Source organism: Taudactylus pleione, unplaced genomic scaffold (assembly GCF_031769625.1).
Source record: "Taudactylus pleione unplaced genomic scaffold, aTauple2 ptg000192l, whole genome shotgun sequence".
Lineage (NCBI taxonomy): Eukaryota > Metazoa > Chordata > Amphibia > Anura > Myobatrachidae > Taudactylus > Taudactylus pleione.
This window is the reverse complement of record NW_028284594.1, coordinates 2,643,542-2,665,435: the sequence shown is the minus strand read 5'-3', so window position 1 is coordinate 2,665,435 and position 21,894 is coordinate 2,643,542. Positions and strand designations below refer to the sequence as shown.

At 42.2% G+C, this 21,894-nt stretch overlaps 1 protein-coding gene across 8 annotated transcripts in view; it reads right to left on the bottom strand.

Annotated features, from left to right (window-relative positions):
- PKIG (cAMP-dependent protein kinase inhibitor gamma) overlaps positions 1 to 21,894 on the bottom strand; it is a 175,956-nt gene that overhangs the window by 38,727 nt on the left and 115,335 nt on the right. The window contains exon 1 of one of the 8 annotated variants that reach the window (XM_088476759.1): positions 16,873 to 16,949. The exons of the other annotated variants lie outside the window; for them this stretch is intronic. The gene's annotated coding sequence lies outside the window, so the exon portion shown is untranslated. Of the gene's footprint in view, positions 1 to 16,872; positions 16,950 to 21,894 lie in introns of those variants that run through there. 8 annotated transcript variants of the gene reach the window in all.

The following is a 21,894-nucleotide window of genomic DNA, read 5'->3' as shown; positions in this document are numbered from 1 at the left end:
GACACAGGTTGTAGAGATGGGTTTCAGTACTTAACCCCTTTCACACCTGGGTGATGGTTCTGGGTCATCATCCTTCACACCGTACCTGGGTCTTCCGTCCAACAGTGGACGTTTGGAGATTGTCATCTCCAAGAGCTACTGTGCCCACCAATCAAGTTTTTTAGGCATGACCCGGGTCATCAAGATCCAGCTTTTGCCTATCAGACATAACCGGGGCACTGACCCGGGTTGCAAGTGCCAGGAATAACCAAGACCTGGGTCGATGCGCTTGCACAGGAAAAATCAAACAAACAAACAAACGGGTTTTTGGAGAATAAGCACCTCATGTCTCAGTAGTGTCCATAGCTCCGAAAGAATAAACAGCATACTTGTGAATATTGGTTCTGCCAACAAAAATGTGGAGTCTACTGAGTACCTCATGAATGACAATGGTTCCCAGTGACCTGAAACCGCTGATTTCCTGCAATGAACATGGTGTTCGCCAGGCCCGTAACTAGGGCAGTGCGACCTGTGCCACAGGGCACCGCAGGGCAGGCGGCGCTGTTTGGGCCTGTCCATTTTCCTGATTATTATCATTCTCACTTGTAGCTTCCTCTTCTTTTATCCCCAGCATCCCCTGGCTGCCCCAGGAGTACCCCTAGCCCTTTTTCAGGTGCACTATCTTATGTCCCTTTTTGAAAAATGGGGGGGGGGGGGGGCGCCAATGCTCTCTCTGGCACAGGGAACCAAAAAGTCTAGTAGTTACGGCTCTGGTGTTCGCATGAGTGCGCCCTTATTTATGGTCCGCATAGAGGGCAGTAACTGACTGTGCATCGTCTGATGGATGGAGCTGTTAAACTTGTCAGCAGAGTGCAGGCATATCAAAACAAAGTACCTAGTTGTCATTATTATGATTTGTGAAGTGCCACAGTGCTGTACTGTGGGAAAGATAGGGCTACATAAAGGCAGGCAGAATATATTCAGGAAAGGCAATTGGACAAAAAAGGAATATCTCTATTTTCTATTTAATTGTCTGCTGCTCAACACCAGTGGTCATGAAAGGATATCTTCATTGCGCCCATGAAAAGGACATTTACTGTAAGGGCTACACATTATTCAGCATTCAATCTTGCTCTCACCTTCCACACACATTACAGATTGTCTGCATCATCCTAAAACAGTAGTCCAACACCCATACACACATGCCACTGCCACCGTAATAGTTAATACACTAGCATTCAAAGGGTTAACACAGCCTGTCCTAGCAAACAAATACATTCAGGCTATCATGGTCAAACCAATTTTACAAGCGGACAATACGTATTCAATTTAAGAATTAATATAATAAGGTACAGGGCTAAATTAAAAAAAAAAAACAAATTAGGGGTGAGCGGGTTCGGATTTCTGAAATCCGAACCCCCCCGATCCGAGTCAGGCTCGACTTTTCCCGCCTAACTCGGATCTGAAATCGAGGCAAAACGTCATCATCCCGCCTTCCGGGTCTCGCGGGTTTTGGATTCTATATAAAGTAGGGGTGTGCACCGGCCACTTTTCGTGTTTTGTGTTTTGGTTTTGGATCTGGATCTTTCTTCGTGTTTTGGATCTGGATTGGTTTTGCCAAAACCACCCTTCCGTGTTTTGGGTTCTGGGTTTTGTGTTTTGGATCTGTATTTTTTTGAAAAAAATCGCAGAATTTGTAGGTTTTTCTGCTCCTATGCTATTATTAACCTCAATAACCTTAATTTCCACTCATTTCCAGTCTATTCTGAATACCTCACACCTCACAATAGTGTTTTTATGTCCAAAAGGTTGCACCGAGGTAGCTGGATGACTATGCTAAGCGACACGAGTGGGCGGCACAAACACGTGACCCATCTAGGCGTGAAACTGCAGTGGCAGACAGGATGGCATTGAAAAACTAGGCCCCAAACTGTACATAATGCAAAGAAAAAAAAGAGGTGCAAGATGGAATTGTCCTTGGGCCCTCCCACCCACCCTTATGTTGTATAAACAGGACATGCACACTTTAACAAACCAATCATTTCAGCGCCAGGGTCTGCCACACAACTGTGGCTGAAATGATTGGTTCGTTTGGGCCCCCACAAAACAAGCTGGCAATTAATCTGTCCCTGCACAAACTGGCTCTACGGAGGCAAGATGTCATCCTCATCCTCCTCATCCACCGATTCCTCACCCTCTTCAGTGTGTACATCCTCATCCTCACAGAGTATTAATTCGTCCCTGCTGGAACCACAGGTCCCTCTGTACGTTCTGGAGGCTGGTCTCCCTGGAAGAGTTGATAATTCATTTTATGAACATCATCTTCTCCACATTTTGTGGAAGCAACCTCCTACGCCTTTCGCTGACAAGGTTCCCGGCTGCACTAAGCACTCTTTCGGAGTACACACTGGAGGGGGGGCAACTCAGGTAAAATAGAGCCAGTTTGTACAGGGACCTCCAAATTGCTTCTTTTTCCTGCCAGTACAGGTACGGACTGTCTGACATGCCTACTTGGATGCTGTCACCGATGTAATCCTTTAACAGACAGACGCACGCTTGTCGCTGCTGCTTTGAGGATTCAAGTGCGGCTACAGCCCACACAATTCACAAAGACAGAAAAAAAAAAAGAATATTTTTATTGTTTGTGGAGCACACTTTGAGGGTTACACCACCCTTTAACAGACAGACGCACGCTTGTCGCTGCTGCTTTGAGGATGCAGGTGGAATCTAGACGGGATTTGGAACCGAGGACACACTACCTCCATCAATTGTCTAAATCCCACTGCACTAATGTCGGATACCGGACGCACGTCTAACACCAACATAGCAGTCAAGGCCTCAGTTATACGTTTTGCTTCAGGATGACTGCTGTCGTACTTCATCCTCATCGCTAGGGACTGCTGGAGGGTCAATTGTTTAGTAAAAGTAGTGATGTTCCTACTTCCTCTCTGGGATGATGAACAACTCCCAGCAGCAGCAACAGCACTAGGAGGAAGTGGTTCTTGATCTTTCCCTATTTTATTTTTATCGGAGAAAGTTTGGTCCTCCATTTATGTTATATTGATATATAATATACGTGCGGCTAAAGCGCACACGAACACAGAAAATATTTTTTTATTTTTGCTGGAGAGTAGTGCACTTTGTGGGTTACACCACCCTTTAAGAAATGAGCCAGCCGGCTCTTTACTTATGGGACACAGGCGCACGCTTGGCGCTGCTCCTTTGTTGATGCACGTGCAGCCACAGTGCACACAAGTCACAAACACAGAAAATATATATTTTTTTGGTTTGGACTGGAGTGTACTTTGGGGGTTACAGCACCCTTTAACGGTCAAGCCAGCCGGCCCTTTACTTATGACACAGGCGCACGCTTGGCACTACTTTGTTGATGCACGTGCGGCTACTGCGCACACAATTCACAAACACAGAAAATAATTTTTTTTTTGGTTTGGACTGGACTGTACTTTCGGGGGTTACAGCACCCTTTAACGGTCAAGCCAGCCGGCCCTTTACTTATGACACAGGCGCACGCTTGGCACTACTTTGTTGATGCACGTGCGGCTACTGCGCACACAATTCACAAACACAGAAAATAATTTTTTTTTTGGTTTGGATTGGAGTGTACTTTCGGGGGTTACAGCACCCTTAACGGTCAAGCCAGCCGGCCCTTTACTTATGACACAGGCACACGCTTGGCACTACTTTGTTGATGCACGTGCGGCTACTGCGCACACAATTCACAAACACAGAAAATATATTATTTTTTTAGCACTTGGGGGGAGCACCCCTGATGGACAGAGCACCCCCTGGACAACACTACAGCACCCCTTTAGGACTGGGACACTGCACAGGACTTTGGAGTGGACACAGCCCCTATGGAGAACTGACTGCACAACACAGTCCAGCCAGCCCCTATGGACGTTGAAGTAGTGGACACAGCCCCTATTAACAACAGCAGCACAGCACAACACAGCCAGCCCCTATGGACTTTGAAGTAGTGGACAACAGCAGCACTACACTACACTACACTACACTACACAGCCCTAACTCCCACCCTCCCTCTTCACTGTCCACAGCCGAGTGAGAAAATGGCGCCGACGCGGGTACCTTATATAGGATCCAAAACCCGCGAGACTCGGAAGGCGGGATGATGACGTTTTGCCTCGATTTCAGATCCGAGTCAGGCGGGAAAAGTCGAGCCTGATTCGGATCGGACTCGGATCGGGGGGGCTCGGGGGGGTTCGGATTTCAGAAATCCGAACCCGCTCACCCCTAATATAAAGGTACCCGCGTCGGCGCCATTTTCTCACTCGGCTGTGGACAGTGAAGAGGGAGGGTGAGAGTTAGGGCTGGCTGGGCTGTGCAGTGTAGTGTAGTGTAGTGCAGTGTAGTGTTGTGCTGTGCTGCTGTTGTCCATAGGGGCTGTGTCCACTCCTCCAAAGTCCATAGGGGCTGGCTGTGTTGTGCTGTTCTGCTATTGTCCATAGGGGCTGTGTCCACTCCAAAGTCCTGTGCAGTGTCCTAGTCCTAAAGGGGTGCTGTAGTGTTGTCCAGGGGGTGCTCTGTCCATCAGGGGTGCTCCCCCCAAGTGCAAAAAAATAAATATTTTTTCTGTGTTTGTGAATTGTGTGCGCAGTAGCCGCACGTGCATCAACAAAGTAGCGCCAAGCGTGCGCCTGTGTCCCATAAGTAAAGGGCCGGCTGGTTCATTTCTTAAAGGGTGGTGTAACCCACAAAGTGCACTAGTCTCCAACAAAAATAAAAAATAATTTTCTGTGTTTGTGTGCGTCTTAGCCGCACGTATATATCAATATAACATAAATGGAGGACCAAACTTTATCCGATAAAAATAAAATAGGGAAAGATCAAGAACAACTTCTTCCTAGTGCTGTTGCTGCTGCTGGGAGTTGTTCATCATCCCAGAGAGGAAGTAGGAACACCACTACTTTTACTAAACAATTGACCCTCCAACAGTCCTTAGTGAGGAGGATGAAGTACGACAGCAGTCATCCTGAAGCAAAACGTATAACTGAGGCCTTGACTGCTATGTTGGTGTTAGACCTGCGTCCGGTATCTGCCATTAGTGCAGTGGGATTTAGATAATTGATGGAGGTAGTGTGTCCCCGGTTACAAATCCAGTCTAGATTCCACTTCACTAGGCAGGCGATACCGAGACTGTACAGAAACGTCAGAAAAAGTGTCCTCAGTGTCCTGAAAAATGCGGTTGTACCCAATGTCCACTTAACCACGGACATGTGGACAAGTGGAACAGGGCAGACTAAGGACTATGACTGTTACAGCCAACTGGGTAAATGTATCACCATACGCAGCAACAACAGCAGCGTCACCAGTAGCAGCATCTCAGAAATGCCAGCTCGTTCCAAGGCAGGCTACGCTGTGTATCACCGGTTTCAGTAAGAGGCACACCGCCGACAACCTCTTAGAGAAACTGAGGGAAATAATCGCCCAGTGGCTTACCCCACTTAGACTCTCCTGGGGATTTGTGATATCTGACAACGCCACCAATATTGTGCGGGCATTACATATGGGCAAATTCAAGCACGTCCCATGTTTTGCTCACACAATAAACTTGGAGGTGCAGAATTTTCTGAAAAGCGACAGGGCGCGCAGGAGACGCTTTGGGTGGCCCGAAAAATTTCTGGCCACTTTTCCCATTCAGCGACTGCGTGCGCCTGTGTCATAAGTAAAGGGCCGGCTGGCTTGTCCATTAAAGGGTGCTGTAACCCCCAAAGTGCACTCCAAAAAAAATAAAAAATTCTTCTTTTTTTTCTGTCTTTGTGAATTATGTGGGCTGTAGCCGCACCTGCATCCTCAAAGCAGCAGCGACAAGCATGCATCTGTCTGTTAAAGGGTGGTGTAACCCTCAAAGTGCGCTCCACAAACAAAAAATTTCTTCTTTTTTTTCCCTGTCTTTGTGAATTGTGTGGGCTGTAGCCGCACCTGCATCCTCAAAGCAACAGCGACAAGGACAATTCCATCTTGCACCTCTTTTTTTTCTTTGCATTATGTACTGTTTGGGGCCTAGTTTTTCAAAATGCCATCCTGTCTGCCACTGCAGTGTCACTCCTAGATGGACCACTTGTTTGTGCCGCCCCCACTCGTGTCGCTTAGCATAGTCAACCAGCTACCTCGGTGCAACCTTTTGGACATAAAAACACTATTGTGAGGTGTGAGGTGTTCAGAATAGGCTGGAAATGAGTGGAAATTAAGGTTATTGAGGTTAATAATAGCATAGGAGCAGAAAAAAACACAAATTCTGTGATTTTTGCTGTTTTTATGCTTTTTTTAAAAAAAAATACAGATCCAAAACACAAAACCCAGAATCCAAAACACGGAAGGGTGGTTTTGGCAAAACCAATCCAGATCCAAAACACGAAGAAAGATCCAGATCCAAAACACAAAACACGAAAAGTGGCCGGTGCACACCCCTAATAACAAATAAACATACATGCAGATATAGTCATAATCAAAAAAGTATAAAAATGACACAGATATAACACTCATGCAATATAATCTGTATGCCGGGTACAAGGTGGAATAATGGACAGTCAATCAATTTAACGCAGTCATCAGAGAATTCCCAATTTGTCCACAGGGTATATAATAATTTCCTCCCGGGCAGGAATTCAGGGGAGCGGTATAGATGCCAATGGAGAGTAAATATCTACCTAATCCAAACCTTTTTTATGCTTTAACTTTCCTCAGATACCTCAAAGAGACAACTTACCCATCAATACATTGTGATAAGCTCATAATATATATATATATATATATATATATATATATATATATATATATATATATATATATTTATTTATACTGTTATAAGAATTAAAATTAATTCCGGAAAATACGTGATTACTCTATGTTCCCTATATGTCCGTTAGATTGACACACTTTATGCATTTCTGGTTTTTGAACAAAATTAGGCAACCAATTTGTCCAAATTCTGAAAATATGAAGACATTTGCTTTGAAGGTTCATATTTAATTTGGTAACTACATATGAGGACTGTGTTGTGTAATCACATTGAGTGACTTTTCTGCTAATTTCATCATTTATGGACTAGGAGGAAATATAATTGAAAGTCACATGCCTGTGGCTGTATGATCAATTGGCAACAAAATTATAAGTTAATTACCTGACCACTCGTTCCCCTTAGAAAAGGCTAATTTGGAACAGAGGGCAAAAGGCTTTGATGAGTCTGGTTAATTGTGACACTTAGAGGTAGTTTGATCTCCTAAAACTAAAGTGGTGTCTTTGGACTTGATCCAATTAGAAGCGAAGGGGGCGAGTTGCTGTACAATTCAACCCCCCCTCATGGCCTGATCTCACCCCAGACTAGCAGATTTTCGCACACTGTTCAAGTCCGGCGGTACCATAAGAGCGGCATACAGCACTTAATTGGATTGCGCCATTTTAGTTTAATTAGCATTCCCTGACTCCTGAACTGATGAAAAAATTAAAAAAAAGCTTAAAGAACCTATATGCTACAAATAAATAGATTTAAAGTGGCCATATTATTAATAGAAATTCTTTAATTGGACCTTGTGTTATGACACAGACCTACAAGCAAATTAATGGAAGAGTCATACAATCAGAGTTGATACAAAGGAATGACGATTCCTCAGTGAGGATAATGTTGTGGGGTAGTATGGGTAGTACCGTAAGATCTAATAAAGAGATGAGAATGTTACCGATTTGAAGGCTGTGGGAGATCCGTTGTGATAGGCAATTCCAAAGCAGGGTAGCGGGAAGGGAGAAAAGTCTTGTAGGCGGGAGAAATGAGACAAGGTGATACAAACGTCAGAGGTAAATCTAAGAGAAGGAGAGTGATTTGGAATGAGATGTATGAAGCGGTGCTGTTGGTAAGAGCTTTGTAAGTGAGGGAGAGTAATTTGAGTTGGATTCTGGCAGATATGGGGCATTGGCAAATACGTTGTGCCATTTAAAATGGATGTGGGAATAGATGAGTGAGGGGAATGGCTTGTATGATTACTTTAGTAGGGCTGATAATTTAAAGTTGTCATATATATGGGGAGTTTGACTGGTGCGCTACACCTGTAAAACCATAACGCAGGTGTCCTAAGGCGAGCTCAGGGAGGACAGAAACCTCCCGTGGAGCAGAAGGGCATATTATATATGAATTTCCCATTTGATGGAAGGAGGCACTCGCCATGTGAACGATAAAGATAATGTTTATTCATAACAGATTTTCACACTTGTTTAGGATGCATCCATATTTGGGTCAACGTTTCGGTCCCCAACAGGACCTTTGTCAAGACCACATCCAAACGATCAAACATATACATAATAAAAAAATGTCTCATGGGTCAATCACATGATCCTAACGTTGTTATATGGAGCAAGATTTAATCACAGTTAAAGCCTCATGCATCAAGGCTGGTACATGGATCGTGTGGAGCATCAGTGTATCACGCTGTGGGTGAATCGATCAGCTGCTTGATTCTTGGAAGCACCCCACTGTTGTCTCCTTCTGAGTTGAGAGTGCGGGACAATTTTTGGAATAAATTATTATATATATATATATATATATATATATATATATATATATATACACAGAACGAAAGGTAGTGGCACTCTGAGACTTAACGGCAGTTAGAAAACAAACATCGTTTATTCCAAAGTCAGGAACATCGACCAACGTTTCGGGGCCACAGCGCCCCTTTGTCAAGGTAAGTGAAAAAAAAAAATAATAATAAAAAATTATATATATATATATATATATATATACATATGTGTGTGATAGAAGCACTGGTAAAGTGGTCAATGGCAGGTACATTTGTCCTAGGTTTTTGGCCTGTGTGTTCTAAAAAAGCCCAGGAGAATTCTGTTTTGTAAGCAGACCAGAGTATCGGCATTTGGAAAAGCCAGTTTGGGTCCTGGGATTGTGGATGTGAGCAGAGGGAGGGCTCCATCCACAGGCCACTCCAGGTTTTGGGCCTTTCAGCCTGGTAGCAGGCTCATTAGGGCTTACAGCTGGAACTGGCTGATATAAGCTGTGTTCAGTTGTAGCTGAAGTAGGCATGCAGGCTTGCATGTCCAGAGACACTGTTATGACAATCCTGTAAGTACTGTACGGTTGTTGACGGTGAGGGCAGTAGGCCCTACCATCCTGGTAGTGAGGGTACCTACTGTTTAGTTATTGCCCAGACTGGCTAGGATTTCGGTTTATGATTTGTTATATTCATTTGGCACAATAAAGACTGGCGCCGACCAGTTTGTACGAGAACCTCAGATTTCTGTCCTGTTCTACGGCTGCTGTGTGTGTAAAGAGGGAGTCCATCTACCCCAGGAGAGGGACCCCTATCCCGACTGTCAATTATATATATATATATATATATATATATATATAGATAGATAGAGATAGAGAGAGAGAGAGAGAGAGAGAGAGAGAAATGGGCATTTATAGACACTTTCAAACAATTAAAAAATATTGAAACACAAACAAGGGCACATGATAAATACCATTGTGATATCCCTTCTTTCCCGTAATTAATTTAAAACAGTAATAGATAGGAGAAAAATGGGAAAGAGAGAGGTGTTTTTAAGCAGCATTTGAAGTGTGTTTATAAGATGTATTTACTGTTTCCTCCATGCACATTTCCAGCCACATCTGTATTTGCAAAATTTTCTGGATGTGCATCCCAAAAGCAGAAGGTGCCCTACATCACATTGGCATATATGCACACATGTGCACAAAGAGAAGCTCTACATACTGGCATGTTTGAAGTGATGCATTCAATCAAGGAACCTTTTTAATATGAGTCATATGATAAGGCAGGGGGCCTGTGCATTTAATAAATATCAAAGAAGCAGAATAGGTTAGATAGAGAATTCAATAAGACCAGCAGGGCTGCAACTAGCGGGTGTTAAGGGGGCACATGACCCGGATGCCGGACTTGGGGGGTGCCGGGGAAAGGCGGCCGGGAGGCTAGGTAGCTGCTATTGTGGGTTTGGAGCCGCATCCCAGCCTTGAAAGACACCAAGACACCGTCAGTCTAATGTGGTGCTGGTCGCAAGCCAATCAGTACTCGTGGACGGCAGCCAGTCAGTAGAGGCTGCCGATCCGTGAGCTCCAATTGGTTCATGAGTGGCGCCACATTACAATGACTGCATTACTGACAGTTCCCCAGCATATGGCAGCCTCGTCCCGCGCCACCCCGAGCTCACCCGCCACACTGCCCTGGCAGGTTAGAGACGAGAGATGGGGCCTTGCTGTGGCTTAATGTAAAAGGGGCCTTACTGTGGCATAATATGGAAGGGGCATTACTGTGGCATAATGTATATGGGGCATTGCTGTGGCATAATGTATATGGGTCATTACTGTGGCATAAATGTATAAAGGGCATTACTGTGTCACAAAACCAAACATCTTTTTCAACCTCTATGTTGCAGTTTTTTTGGGGGGGCGCCAAATTATGGGCTTGCCCTGGGTGACAATTATCCTAGTTTTGGTGTACAAGCCGTAATAACATCCATTGAAAGGACAATAGAAGTGCTTTCATGTATAAATGTTGGAAATAAACATTTAACTTTGGTGTTTCTTTACAACTTGCCAAATTAACTATATGTTATTTTTTTTCTCATTCCTTTTTTGCTTTGAGAACATGACATTATTAATGAAGCCTCACAAAACATTACATTTTAGAAAGAAATTCTGTGATTAGCAGTAGGATAAGGTGTTTCAAAAACAAGAGCCTGTCCTGTGACAGTCCATCTCAACATGCTGCACTGCTCTGTAATACTGCATAACTACCATTGTATCATTCTGTATAACCCGTGGGGAAAATGGTTAATTAGAGGTGCTTCTTCTGCACCCCAGTGTTCTTCCCCTACCCACCATGAGATGCATCCATAATCCCGGCGCCAGCATCGCGACCGCCGGGATACCGAAGGTAAGTAGCGGGGTTGGGGGGAGGGTTAGGGTTAAGCACTAGGGGGAGGGTTAGGGTTAAGCACTAAGGGGGGAGGGTTAGGTTTAGGGTGCGGGAGGGAGAGGTTAGGCACAGGCACTAGCGGGGAGGTTAGGGTTAGGCCTGAAAGCGGGAGTGTTCGGGTAGGGAGAGGGGGCGGGTTAGCATACCGACCAGCCAGGATCCCGACTGTCTGTATTTCATACCGATCCCCTCACCATCACTCTATAATATACAAAGGGTCATTTTAAAGGAGCATTCAGGCTGGTCCCACAGGACTCAGTGCACACAAACAGCCTTCTCAATACTTTTCTTGAATAAGAGAAGTCCTTTAAGAGCTTATCTAAAGCTGGGTACACACTATAAGATGTGGCAAACGTTGTGATAAGGCCCAGAACACACATCATGGAGTGTACACAATATGCAATCTTCCAAAGGGCACAATATATTGCGTCAGGTGATTGTATCCAATTAAGAGAGAGAGAGAGGTAGAGAGAGAGAGAAAGTAAGTGATGGGAGAGAGGGGAATTGCAATGAAAGAGATGCAGCAAGAGAGCAGTAGAGAGCAGTAGAGAAAATGCCTCAGAGTAAATGAGTTACATATAATAAGCTGCTGTTTTGTTAACTGCTGAAAGGCACATAAATAAAACACAAATAATATTTGGGATTCTTAAATGCTAGAAATATAGGGAACTATTAGAGGTGGTGTTACTGCACCAAAGAGTGCATAGTCTACATGATTTAAAACAGAAGTAAGAGTCACAGATAAATAAAAAGAAATATATAACAAACATCAAATAAGTAAGGTTTATGTTATAAAAAAAATAATCTATAAACTGTTATCTGTCAATAGAAAATTGAGAATTAAAAGTATTTTCATAACTTACCAAAAAAACACCTCATCGCTCACAGTTTGTCAGCTACTGTAGAAATGAACTGACTCATTCCAACAAGAATGTGAATGCCTATCAATTATGTCATCAGTGAAAAGAGAACTTATGTTCTCATGAACTGCTCCTTCTATCTCATTCTCCCTCTTACTCATCTTTGTAGGAATGAAATAACATCTAAACCCTTACATCTGATGAACACATTTAGCAAAACTCTCTTATAAGACCTATTATTTCAGCCACAGCACAGCGCAGACCAAAACTATAACAAAAAGCTCACAGAAATAAGGCTGAAGTCACAACCAATCAAGTCTTGTGATTTATAATGTGAAGAGAAGGGAAAAAAAGACTTTAGTTTTGGTTGGGTTGGCTGCGATTAGAATATGATAAATGTGTCCTAGATGGGCTTCTGATGAACACTGTTGGAAGTGATACAAATGCTGTAACCCATGGCAACTAACCACACATTTGCTTTTACTTGGCACAATCTGGTTGGTTGCTGTATATTATGGCACCTTTTATACAGAGTGATCTGTGCACCCGCATTCAGAAATTCCAATCACTTGTCACTAGAAAGGGATAAGTGTGGGAAAATAATTAGGTGTAGGTTGTTAGTGATGAGCGAAGGACTGGATGGGGTGGGGAGATGCCTTATGTAGCTGAGGCATCCAAAAATAGATATCCCCTTATAAAATGGGGAACAAGTATTGTCTCTGTTTCCTGCAGCTGGGTGAATGCTAAAGAAGCTACACCAAGCTGGAGGGTAACCACAAGGATGTCCCTAAGAACGAAAGCAACCACCTTGTCTAGAACCAGGAGAGGAAGTCGATTCACTCTCTTAAGATAAATGATGAAGGTCAGTCTTGTATTTTAGCCTCTGACTTTAACATGTTCTCAATAACTAGTAGGGGTTTCTATCATGCACTCTCTCCAATTCCAACTTCACCACAAACCTGACGACAGATAAAGCATCTGCCGTACAAATTGCTCTACACCAGTAGCTGCCTAATGTATTAATGTTCTAACCACACATTTGGGTAAGACCATCTTTACCTTCATGTATTTCTATGCAATTTGTGTCATGATCCTCTTAAAATACCACGCTGCGAATTATATCAGCAAAGAATAATAAACAAAATCCACCAGATCTTCCTCACAAACCCACATCAATGAATTAACTTGTGGTTCATATAGCCTTTTCTACAATCACGGTTGTTTATTTGTAGGTAGTGGGTAGGATAGATTATAGTGAAGAGATTTGTTATAAGAAGGCACTTGAAAGATGATGGTTGGGTGAGAGTCTGCTTAAGTGGGATAAAGAGTATTAGAAGTGAGGAGCAGCACAGGAGAAGACTTGGATAAGAGGTGGTTTCTCTAGAGGAGGCATAGGTTAGAGGCAGATTGAAGAGGGCAAATGGGAGTGTATCTCATGACAAGGTCTTATAATATTTGGTTATATTTCTTATATGGTGCACTTCCTCGATCTTCATGTTTCCACCATGCATATGTCAAAAAATAATAATAAAATATAACATAAGGCAATGTGTAATGATATAATTATAATCCACCACTACACAAATATGGTAAAAGGTTAATTTTCTCCTAGGGTCAGTAGGGGGTCACCACCACTACCAATGGCATTCTTCCTATCGGATGTAATAAATATATATGTATGCTTATCATCCTCATACATGTATCATCTCTTCAATTTGTTCAATGGTGTATATATTTCCAGTGCAAAGAATGAATAGAAAAATATACAGTGCAAATATAGTTGGGTAAAAACAGTACTTAATAAACTCAATGTGCTTACAATAAATATAGATTCAAAGGCATATAAAACATAAGCAAATCTCCTCATCAATGGTTGCGTCTACCAGATGTATAAAGACAAAAGATAAAATCAACAAAAGGGGGGGCAAAGTCCCAGACATGCTGATACATGGTGTGAATCTTCCTTCAAATGGGTAAATAGCAGCCAAAGTAATGAGTTCTTGAAGTCACAGCTGATATCGCGCATCATATACGTTTCAAATTTCTCTTATTCATGGGGAGGACAGCGGTGTGTCCAGATCTCCCGGCAATTATACCAAAAACTGTCCATGGCACCACAGTTGTGTTATTGAGATATTTCAGAGTGAAAAAAATTTTTCTGACTTGTCATTAAGCGGAAGTTTCAATAGCCAATTCTCCAAAGCCAGCCTCTTATTACTTGTTTGGTATCGCATGCTGTTTCCAAGTGTTTTTACGCTCTTTATACAAAACTTGACAAAAAGTATACCAGGTTTTGGTCAGGGTAATAAGCCCAAATTGAATTATGGAGGATTTTTGTCCAAATTTAGAAAGGGGAATATTCTGAAAATATTTAGAAGGAAGAGGTGACATGGTGCATCCACTGGTGTACCAATTGCTGGGAGTAATAATATTTTTGTAGATTGGCACTAGGACTGATAATTTTCTCAGGTTTGAAAAGAAAGAACTATACAGGAGCAGTCACCACATCAGTTAATGCACAGCCAGGTGCATTAGTGACATGTTTTGCAAAAAAGACTTGAAACTTACTCTCATTTAAAATTGGAATCATTAATAAGAAGACAAAGCTCTTCCTCTTACATAAACATCAGACCGACTGTGCTGTGTACGCAGGTTTATTATACTCTGCTTATACAGTCAGAGGTTTTGGCAATCTTGAAGTTCAATCCTGCCAAAAGAGTTACAGAAGTCTCCCTGAGCATAAACGCTGGGTAATGAAACAGTGGAAAATCTTTACAATGGAAGATATGTGCTGATTTTATAAAACATAATATAGCAATGAGAAATTATTTTATTGAGTACTTTAATAAAGTAAGATTAATTAAGTGCGGGATGTGTACTTGCCAAGGTAGAACTGTTATTACGTTTTAGGATTCCTTTACGGTTTATTGCTCACTGGAAAAGCTCCTCCTCTGCCTTTTCTCTTGAGGTCAACATGATATTAGAGTTTTAATCTGTCCCATCATAATTTCTTGTTGCTTAACATAAAATGTCGCAATGTGAACCAGGTATATGGCTGCACTTCCTGCAATAAATGGATTGCGGCACTGTACAGGGATTGAAGGTCCCACTCTACAAGGCTATGTATCAAGAATCTGTAGCTTGATGCAACACTCAAATGAACAACCTGTGAAAACCTCATCATCACCAGGGGATGGAAGACCACCTTAGAAAAGAAATGGAAGGTGTTTGAGAATTCCCCTTTCATATAGGTTCTCCCTACAAGCTCTCCATCCAGTCCAATTTCGGTGGACTGGATGGAAAGTGCTATAGCAGCGGCTGCAGCTTTTTCCCCACGCCAAGTTCCGTTTACAGACTCAGTTGCACACAGATGTACAAGTGTCACATATCAAATTAATCAGCACAGTCTCCTGGTGCGTCCTAGTCGCATCACATTACGACTTACATACTTTCGGCAACAAAACGACACTAGCAGAGTTGCACACAGCCTGGCGCTCACACACGCCAGGCATATCGCGCTGCATAGTGCATTGAGGCTAGATAAGCAAGGACACATCTGTAACACCTTCATCCACTCGCCTCTTCAATTATTATTATTAACTAGTTGACATGACCTACCAAGTGCTTCTACGTTTCAAATTGTTGTGATTTAGAGGACTCGCACACTCTCCCGTGCCTCCATCCTTATAATTCCATGTAGGGAAATGTTTGAAAATAGTAAAATGCAGCTGTGTCATTATTTTTAACACAAGTTCAATAAAGATTAGTGATCACAATAATGGCTGTACAGGCGTTTATTACTCTTGAAAAAACACCAGGACTCTCCACTGGCATCACAAGAGGGGCGCGAGCGACATCCAATGTGCAGACTCCCCCCTCAGTAACAGGAATCGGGTGCTGCATGTAGCATTAACTTCAGCGTTCGGCTCCTGTCACAGTTAGGGAGCTGACACTGCACCACCGGCACCACCCCCCCCCCCCCCCCTTAGTAATAAGCACAGGACCACCACGAGGGTTCGGGCTGTGAGGCCACACCCCTTTTCAGCGGGCAGCCTTCCCTGCTCCGGGTGACACCACGGGATGGGACGCCACTGGGACTCTCTAAACTTAAATGGCAAATGGGGGTTACAAGAGAGTTGGGCGCCAACTTAATATACGATTTGTGAAATGAAGAAAAACAATCACAGTGTAGTCAGAAAATAAATTGTGACTTTATTCTTGAGAGGATACAGTGTACCCCACTTAGTAATATGCTTACAATATAAAGGTTTTATATGGTTTCATCAAGTTGCTGTGTCAGGATGACTCCCATTGATATGATTCTTACAGGAGGTTTAACTACCAATTTATCAGTCTACATAGATTCTCATTTACAGCACCGAGTACTAAATAATCCATCATATTTACAGACACTTTAGATAAATTGCAAATATTAAATGGAAAGAAGGGATGCCATTAATTTCAGCAGATATTTCTGCTTTGTACACTTACATTCCACAAATAAAAAAAATTGAATCCACTAAATGGTTTTTAATTCAAACATATACTGTAGTGTTCATTCTAGCACTCTGCACCTGTCACAACACGTACAAGTCCCTCTTTCCTGCCTGGGGTGTCGCTCTCTGCTCTGGTGCTTCTAGCACACGCAGCTGATGCAAAGAACCTGCTGAGATACAGACCAGCAGAGTGTGCTAGAAACAGCAGAGCAGAAAGCGACAGCCCAGGCAGTAAAAAGGAACTGCATATACAGGACAACATAAAAGAATGGAAACCATATTTGAAAGACACTGGCATCTTTTATTGAAGGATCCAATACGAAAAAGGTAGGATCCCTAATAAACCTTATTTCATTACAGAAGGGCCCCGAATCTTATAAACAATTGGTAAGATGAACATTTCCTTTCAGTACAAATAACCCGATTAAACCTAAGGGCTCTCACCGCTGTGAGAATTGCCAGGGGGTATAAACAGATGAAATCAACAAAACAAAATCAACAAAACAATGATTTTACAGTAAATGGAAGAAACTCCAAAATAAATGAATTTACTACCTGCCACACAACCAATGTAATATACTTGATTAAATGCAGCTGCAGTCTTTGTTTTACATTGGAAGACCTTCCAGAGCCCTAAAAACAAGAATAAGCGAACATCTTAGAGACATCAAGAAGGGCCTCATCTCCCATTCACTATTGGGACAATTTTAGAATAAACATAATTGTTCACCTAAGGAAATTGTGAAGTTTATTGCAATTCACAACATTAAATCCAAGTAGAAAAATAGGAAAGATGAAGCAAATTTGGCAAAGGCATAAATGAAATGGATTTATAAATTGAAAACACTGCACCTCAATGAGTTAAAGGTTTCGACCTCAAGTGTTTTTTTATGAAATATACAAACCCCTATGATTTCTAGATTCACCTATTTATATAAATGTATGTGCCACCTTGGATATAATTCATCTTAATTCTTTATATTTGGTTTATTTGTTTCTAAACAATAACCAACCAACTAGTCGATCATGCATAGAAGTATATTTTTATTGGTTAAAAAAATAAGTGTCTTATCGCTAGGTTATAAATATGATGTTCTGCTTCATATAATCCTTTCAAAGAAAACAAATCCCCGGATGGTAAAGAAATGAACAATATATATGATGAGAATGGATAAAGAGGAATGCAGAATATTACTTGGTGAAAAGGAACCCAATATACCTCTTCCGATGCAGAAAGGAAACAAATAAAAGATACGACTTCCAGTTTGCAATTCATTCATTACAAATAGCGGAAATAAAAACACAAAACTTTGGCTTTTCGTGTGAAAACTGATTGGCATTTACACAACACAAAGAAAATACTGGAGAGATTCGATTAAGCAGAGTCATGCCGGTGGGAACTAGCATTTAGATATGGATGATATTACCGTTTGAAGGAACTTCCGGCTTGCGTTTCTTGCTCCCCATCTGGTATCCCTTACACAATACAGTCTCATGCTGTTCAGGCTGGAGGGCACCTGCTTGATAGAGAGCAGAGCACATACCATACAGGGCCTGATGTGGACGCAGCTTTGTCTACTGGCCGTCACCCGCCTGTGTCTTTATTCAAATGGCGACAAAAGTCTTTACCATTTGTACATCTATTATCGGCATGTGCACACCCTGAGACGCCCACTTTCAGCATCCGTCGTTCATTACATCACTCAATTTGTACCCGCAGTATGATAGATCTGCCTGTCGAGCCAACATATTGTCCAGGTACACACTGTCCTAATGCCTGCATATAACGTGACTGCCCTGCCTGCAATGGTTGTAGGGTTTGCTGCATACTCCAATGAAAAAGGGGAGATAATATATCTGGTTATGGCACACTATATTGTGTTTGAGCATTACTACATTTATTTAAACACCTGTGGTGCATTGTAATGTAACTAGAAGCCCAAAGTGACAATAGAGAAGATTTAAAAACTAGGACTGTTTCAGTGGGTGAAAAGACATAAAACAAATATGCAGTGGGGGCTCTCCATGGACCCAAGGTCGTATTAATCGACCAATGTTTTGTATAAGGTGAAAGTCAATCTTGTTCTATTTTGTCATTACAGCACAATACACCACTATGAGGGGTATTCAATATGAAACGTTAACTTCACTGTCGAAGTTAACGTTTCATATCGGAGTTTTTACCTGCGTTAAAGTATCGGGCGCGCTCCCGCTTATACCCGTTTTCAATATAAAATTAACGAAAACAGGAAACTCCGAAGTTGGATTTGCGTAAAGTTACGAATTTTTCCTTAAAAAAATTGTAAGACCCCCCTAAAGTTGTAAAAACATGGGGGATCACTATGGGTACCCCCGTTTTAGCCTTTAATTGAAAGTCGGGGATTTAAATAGCCGCAGCAGGTTTTTTTTCCCCGACATTGAAGAAGTGTTGCAGAAGAGCACTTAGATTATTTTTTTCGTTTTTTTAAGTGGTCCCATCAAATTTGGGGTACATGAAAATGGGTACTAGCATATTTTTAAGTCCCTAAAGTAAATTTTTTAAAATTCTGCATTTGTGCACCTGCCGCTATAATTCTATTGTAGAAAACATCTGCCGCATACATGCAGAATAGCCCTGAACCTATTTCCCTATTGTTATACAATTTTTTCCCAATTTTTTTTTCACCCCAATTTTTAAATTAATTTTTTGGGGTGTCCCTATTTTTTTTTTTACTTTTTTTTGACACAGTTCTTTTTTAAATGTCATTCCCAGGGGTGCAGGCTATTTTTTTAAAGCCTGCACCCCTAAACCCCAATTCTGTACTTTTTTTCGACACCTATTCAATGGTGAAAAGTTATCCCCGTTTTTTATCAAAGACTGCGATAAGTCTCTGAAATTGAATACGGTGTAAAAGTAAAACCTGCGATAATGACGTCATACCTCCGATATTAACGCAAAAACGATGTTTTCGCTCCCATATTGAATACTCCTGTATAAGGATTTCCAAGTTTCATATAAGCAGAAATGCCTGGTGATAAACTGCTACTGACCCATAAGGGTTAACTTGCTTGCCTTTTCCAAGAAGCAGAAAAGTGAGCAGTAGAACAGGTTTGTGTCTGACGCAGGATTTAGTTATGTACGTAGACTCACATCAACAGCACAGAGGGAAATCCCGTTAGTGTTCTTGCACGTCATTAGCAAAACAGTTTCACCTCAGTGTAATAGAGCTGCAGACGTGAAATGGGTACAGCTGTGCCTGCTGTGTGCCAGTCCACTGTATTATGTTGGACCAGTTCAGCCAAATAAACCCACTGTGAGCACATAGAACCATAGTCTGTCTCTGTGAATCTGTCTCAGTGTTTCAATGATATTCCTTGTACTGTGGAATCTATAGTAGGAAATGTGTCCTTATAAAGTACCTGACAACATGATCTGATCAAAATCAATGTAAGAAACAAACAATTATGAAACTCACTATTTGTTCTATGCATTAATAATGTCAGGTTTATATTTTCTAAAATCCACCCGATCTTACTGGCTCTGAATTCTGTTGGTGGTGAAAGGAGGAAGGACAATTTAGCAATATTCTAGTACTATAATGCAAGACTTCTACTTTGGGAAGAGGAATACAAATGCAACCACCGGCGTTTCAGTTTAAAAAATACAATTAACCACATCTTTACACCAGTCAACTGGATTCCCCCTCGTCACCTAATAACCACTTAATTCTCTAGCTTTTCACTCCTGGAGGAGAATTGAATCTGTCAGAAGATTAAAAATCCTGGCCAAGGGTTTATTCATTATTAGCTATACAAACTGGCTGTTTATCTTTTCTTACCACATCCCGATATTTAATGACTAATACAACACATCTGTGTGACGGATGAAATATCGATGACATGACAAAATTGACAATCACTACAGATCTCCTAAAGTGGTTTTAAATTTTTTCTAAATAGATATATATATATATATTTGAGAATGACACAAGTATTGGTTTTCACAAAGTTTGCTGCTTTAGTGTTTTTAGACATTTTTGTAAGATGCTACTATGGTAGTGACTGATGGCCACCCATTCTTGCCTAATCAATTTTTCCTGGAGAAAAGTGGCTTCTTTGGTGCCCTTCTTAACACCAGCCATCCACCAAAAGTCTTTGTCCTGTGTCAATCCAACAGTAAAGCATCCTGAGACCATTCATGTGTGGGGTTGCTTCTCAACCAAGGGAGTGGGATCACTCACAATTGTACCTAAGAACACATCCAGGAATAAAAAATGGTACCAAAACATCCTCCAAGAGCAACTTCTCCCAACCATCCAAGAACAGTTTGGTGATGAACAATGCCTTTTCCAGCATGATGGAGTACCATGCCATAAGGCAAAAGTAATAACTAAGTGGCTCGGGGAACAAAACATTGAAATTTTGAGACCATGGCCAGGAAACTCCCCAGACCTTAATCCCATTGAGAACTTGTGTTCAATCCTCAAGAGGCGTGTGTACAAACAAAAACCCACAAATTCTGACAAACCACAAGCATTGATTAGGCAAGCATGGGGGGCCATCAGTCAATATGTGGCCAGAAGCTGACTGACGGCACGCCAGGGTGAATTGCAGAGGTCTTGAAAAAGGGTCAACACTGCAAATATTGAGTCTTTGCATAAACTTAATGTAATTGTCAATAAAAGCCTTTGGCCCTCATTCAGAGCCGTACGCTCTGAGCAGAGCGCAAGCTCTGAATGAGGGCCGGGCTCCATTTTCATGGAGCGTCCTCCTGGACGCTCGTATAGCTGTGGGTCACCACCCACAGGCTATACGAGCGTGCATTGTGATGGTCGCGATGGTCGAGACCATCGAGACCATCGAATTTGCGAGCCGGAGCCTGCGGTTGAGGTTTTCAACCGCAAGCTCCGGAGTGATTTTGGCTCTATCAGAGCCAAAATCACTCCCACTGACATCACTAGTGATGTCAGTGGGCCGGCTTCTGACGGGAGGCGTTCCCGTGGGAACGCCCCCGTCAGGGAGGCACGCCCCCGGCACGCCCACCAAAGGGGGCGTGCTGTCAATCAACATTGACAGCACGCCCCCTTTGATCGGACACAACGAGCGAAGGACTTTCCTTCGCTCGTCGCGTCTGGCGCATGCGCACGACGGAGCTCCCTCCGTCGTGCGCATGCTCAGTCCATAACATCGACCCACTTGCGAGTGGACAGCCGCTCGCGAGTGGGTCTGAATCAGGCCCTTTGACACTTATTGAATGCTTGTAATTTAACTTCAGTATACCATAGTAACATTTGACAAAAAGGGTCTAAAAACACTGAAGCAGGAAACTTTGTGAAAACCAATACTTGTGTCATTCTCCAAACTTTTGGCCATGGCTGTTTGTACTGTTTTCTACATTTAATACAATTGTTAATTTTATTTAACATTATAATAACTAGGGAGCTATTTCTTTCATATCGATATTTTTAATATCCTCAACGAGAAGGTAGAAGTGACAATGTAGGACAAAAATAAAACAGGTCTTTTATCGTTTTATAAGGAATAATAAAATAAACTCTTCCCTCTGTCCCCTGATTTGCCCGGAGGAGGAACAGATAG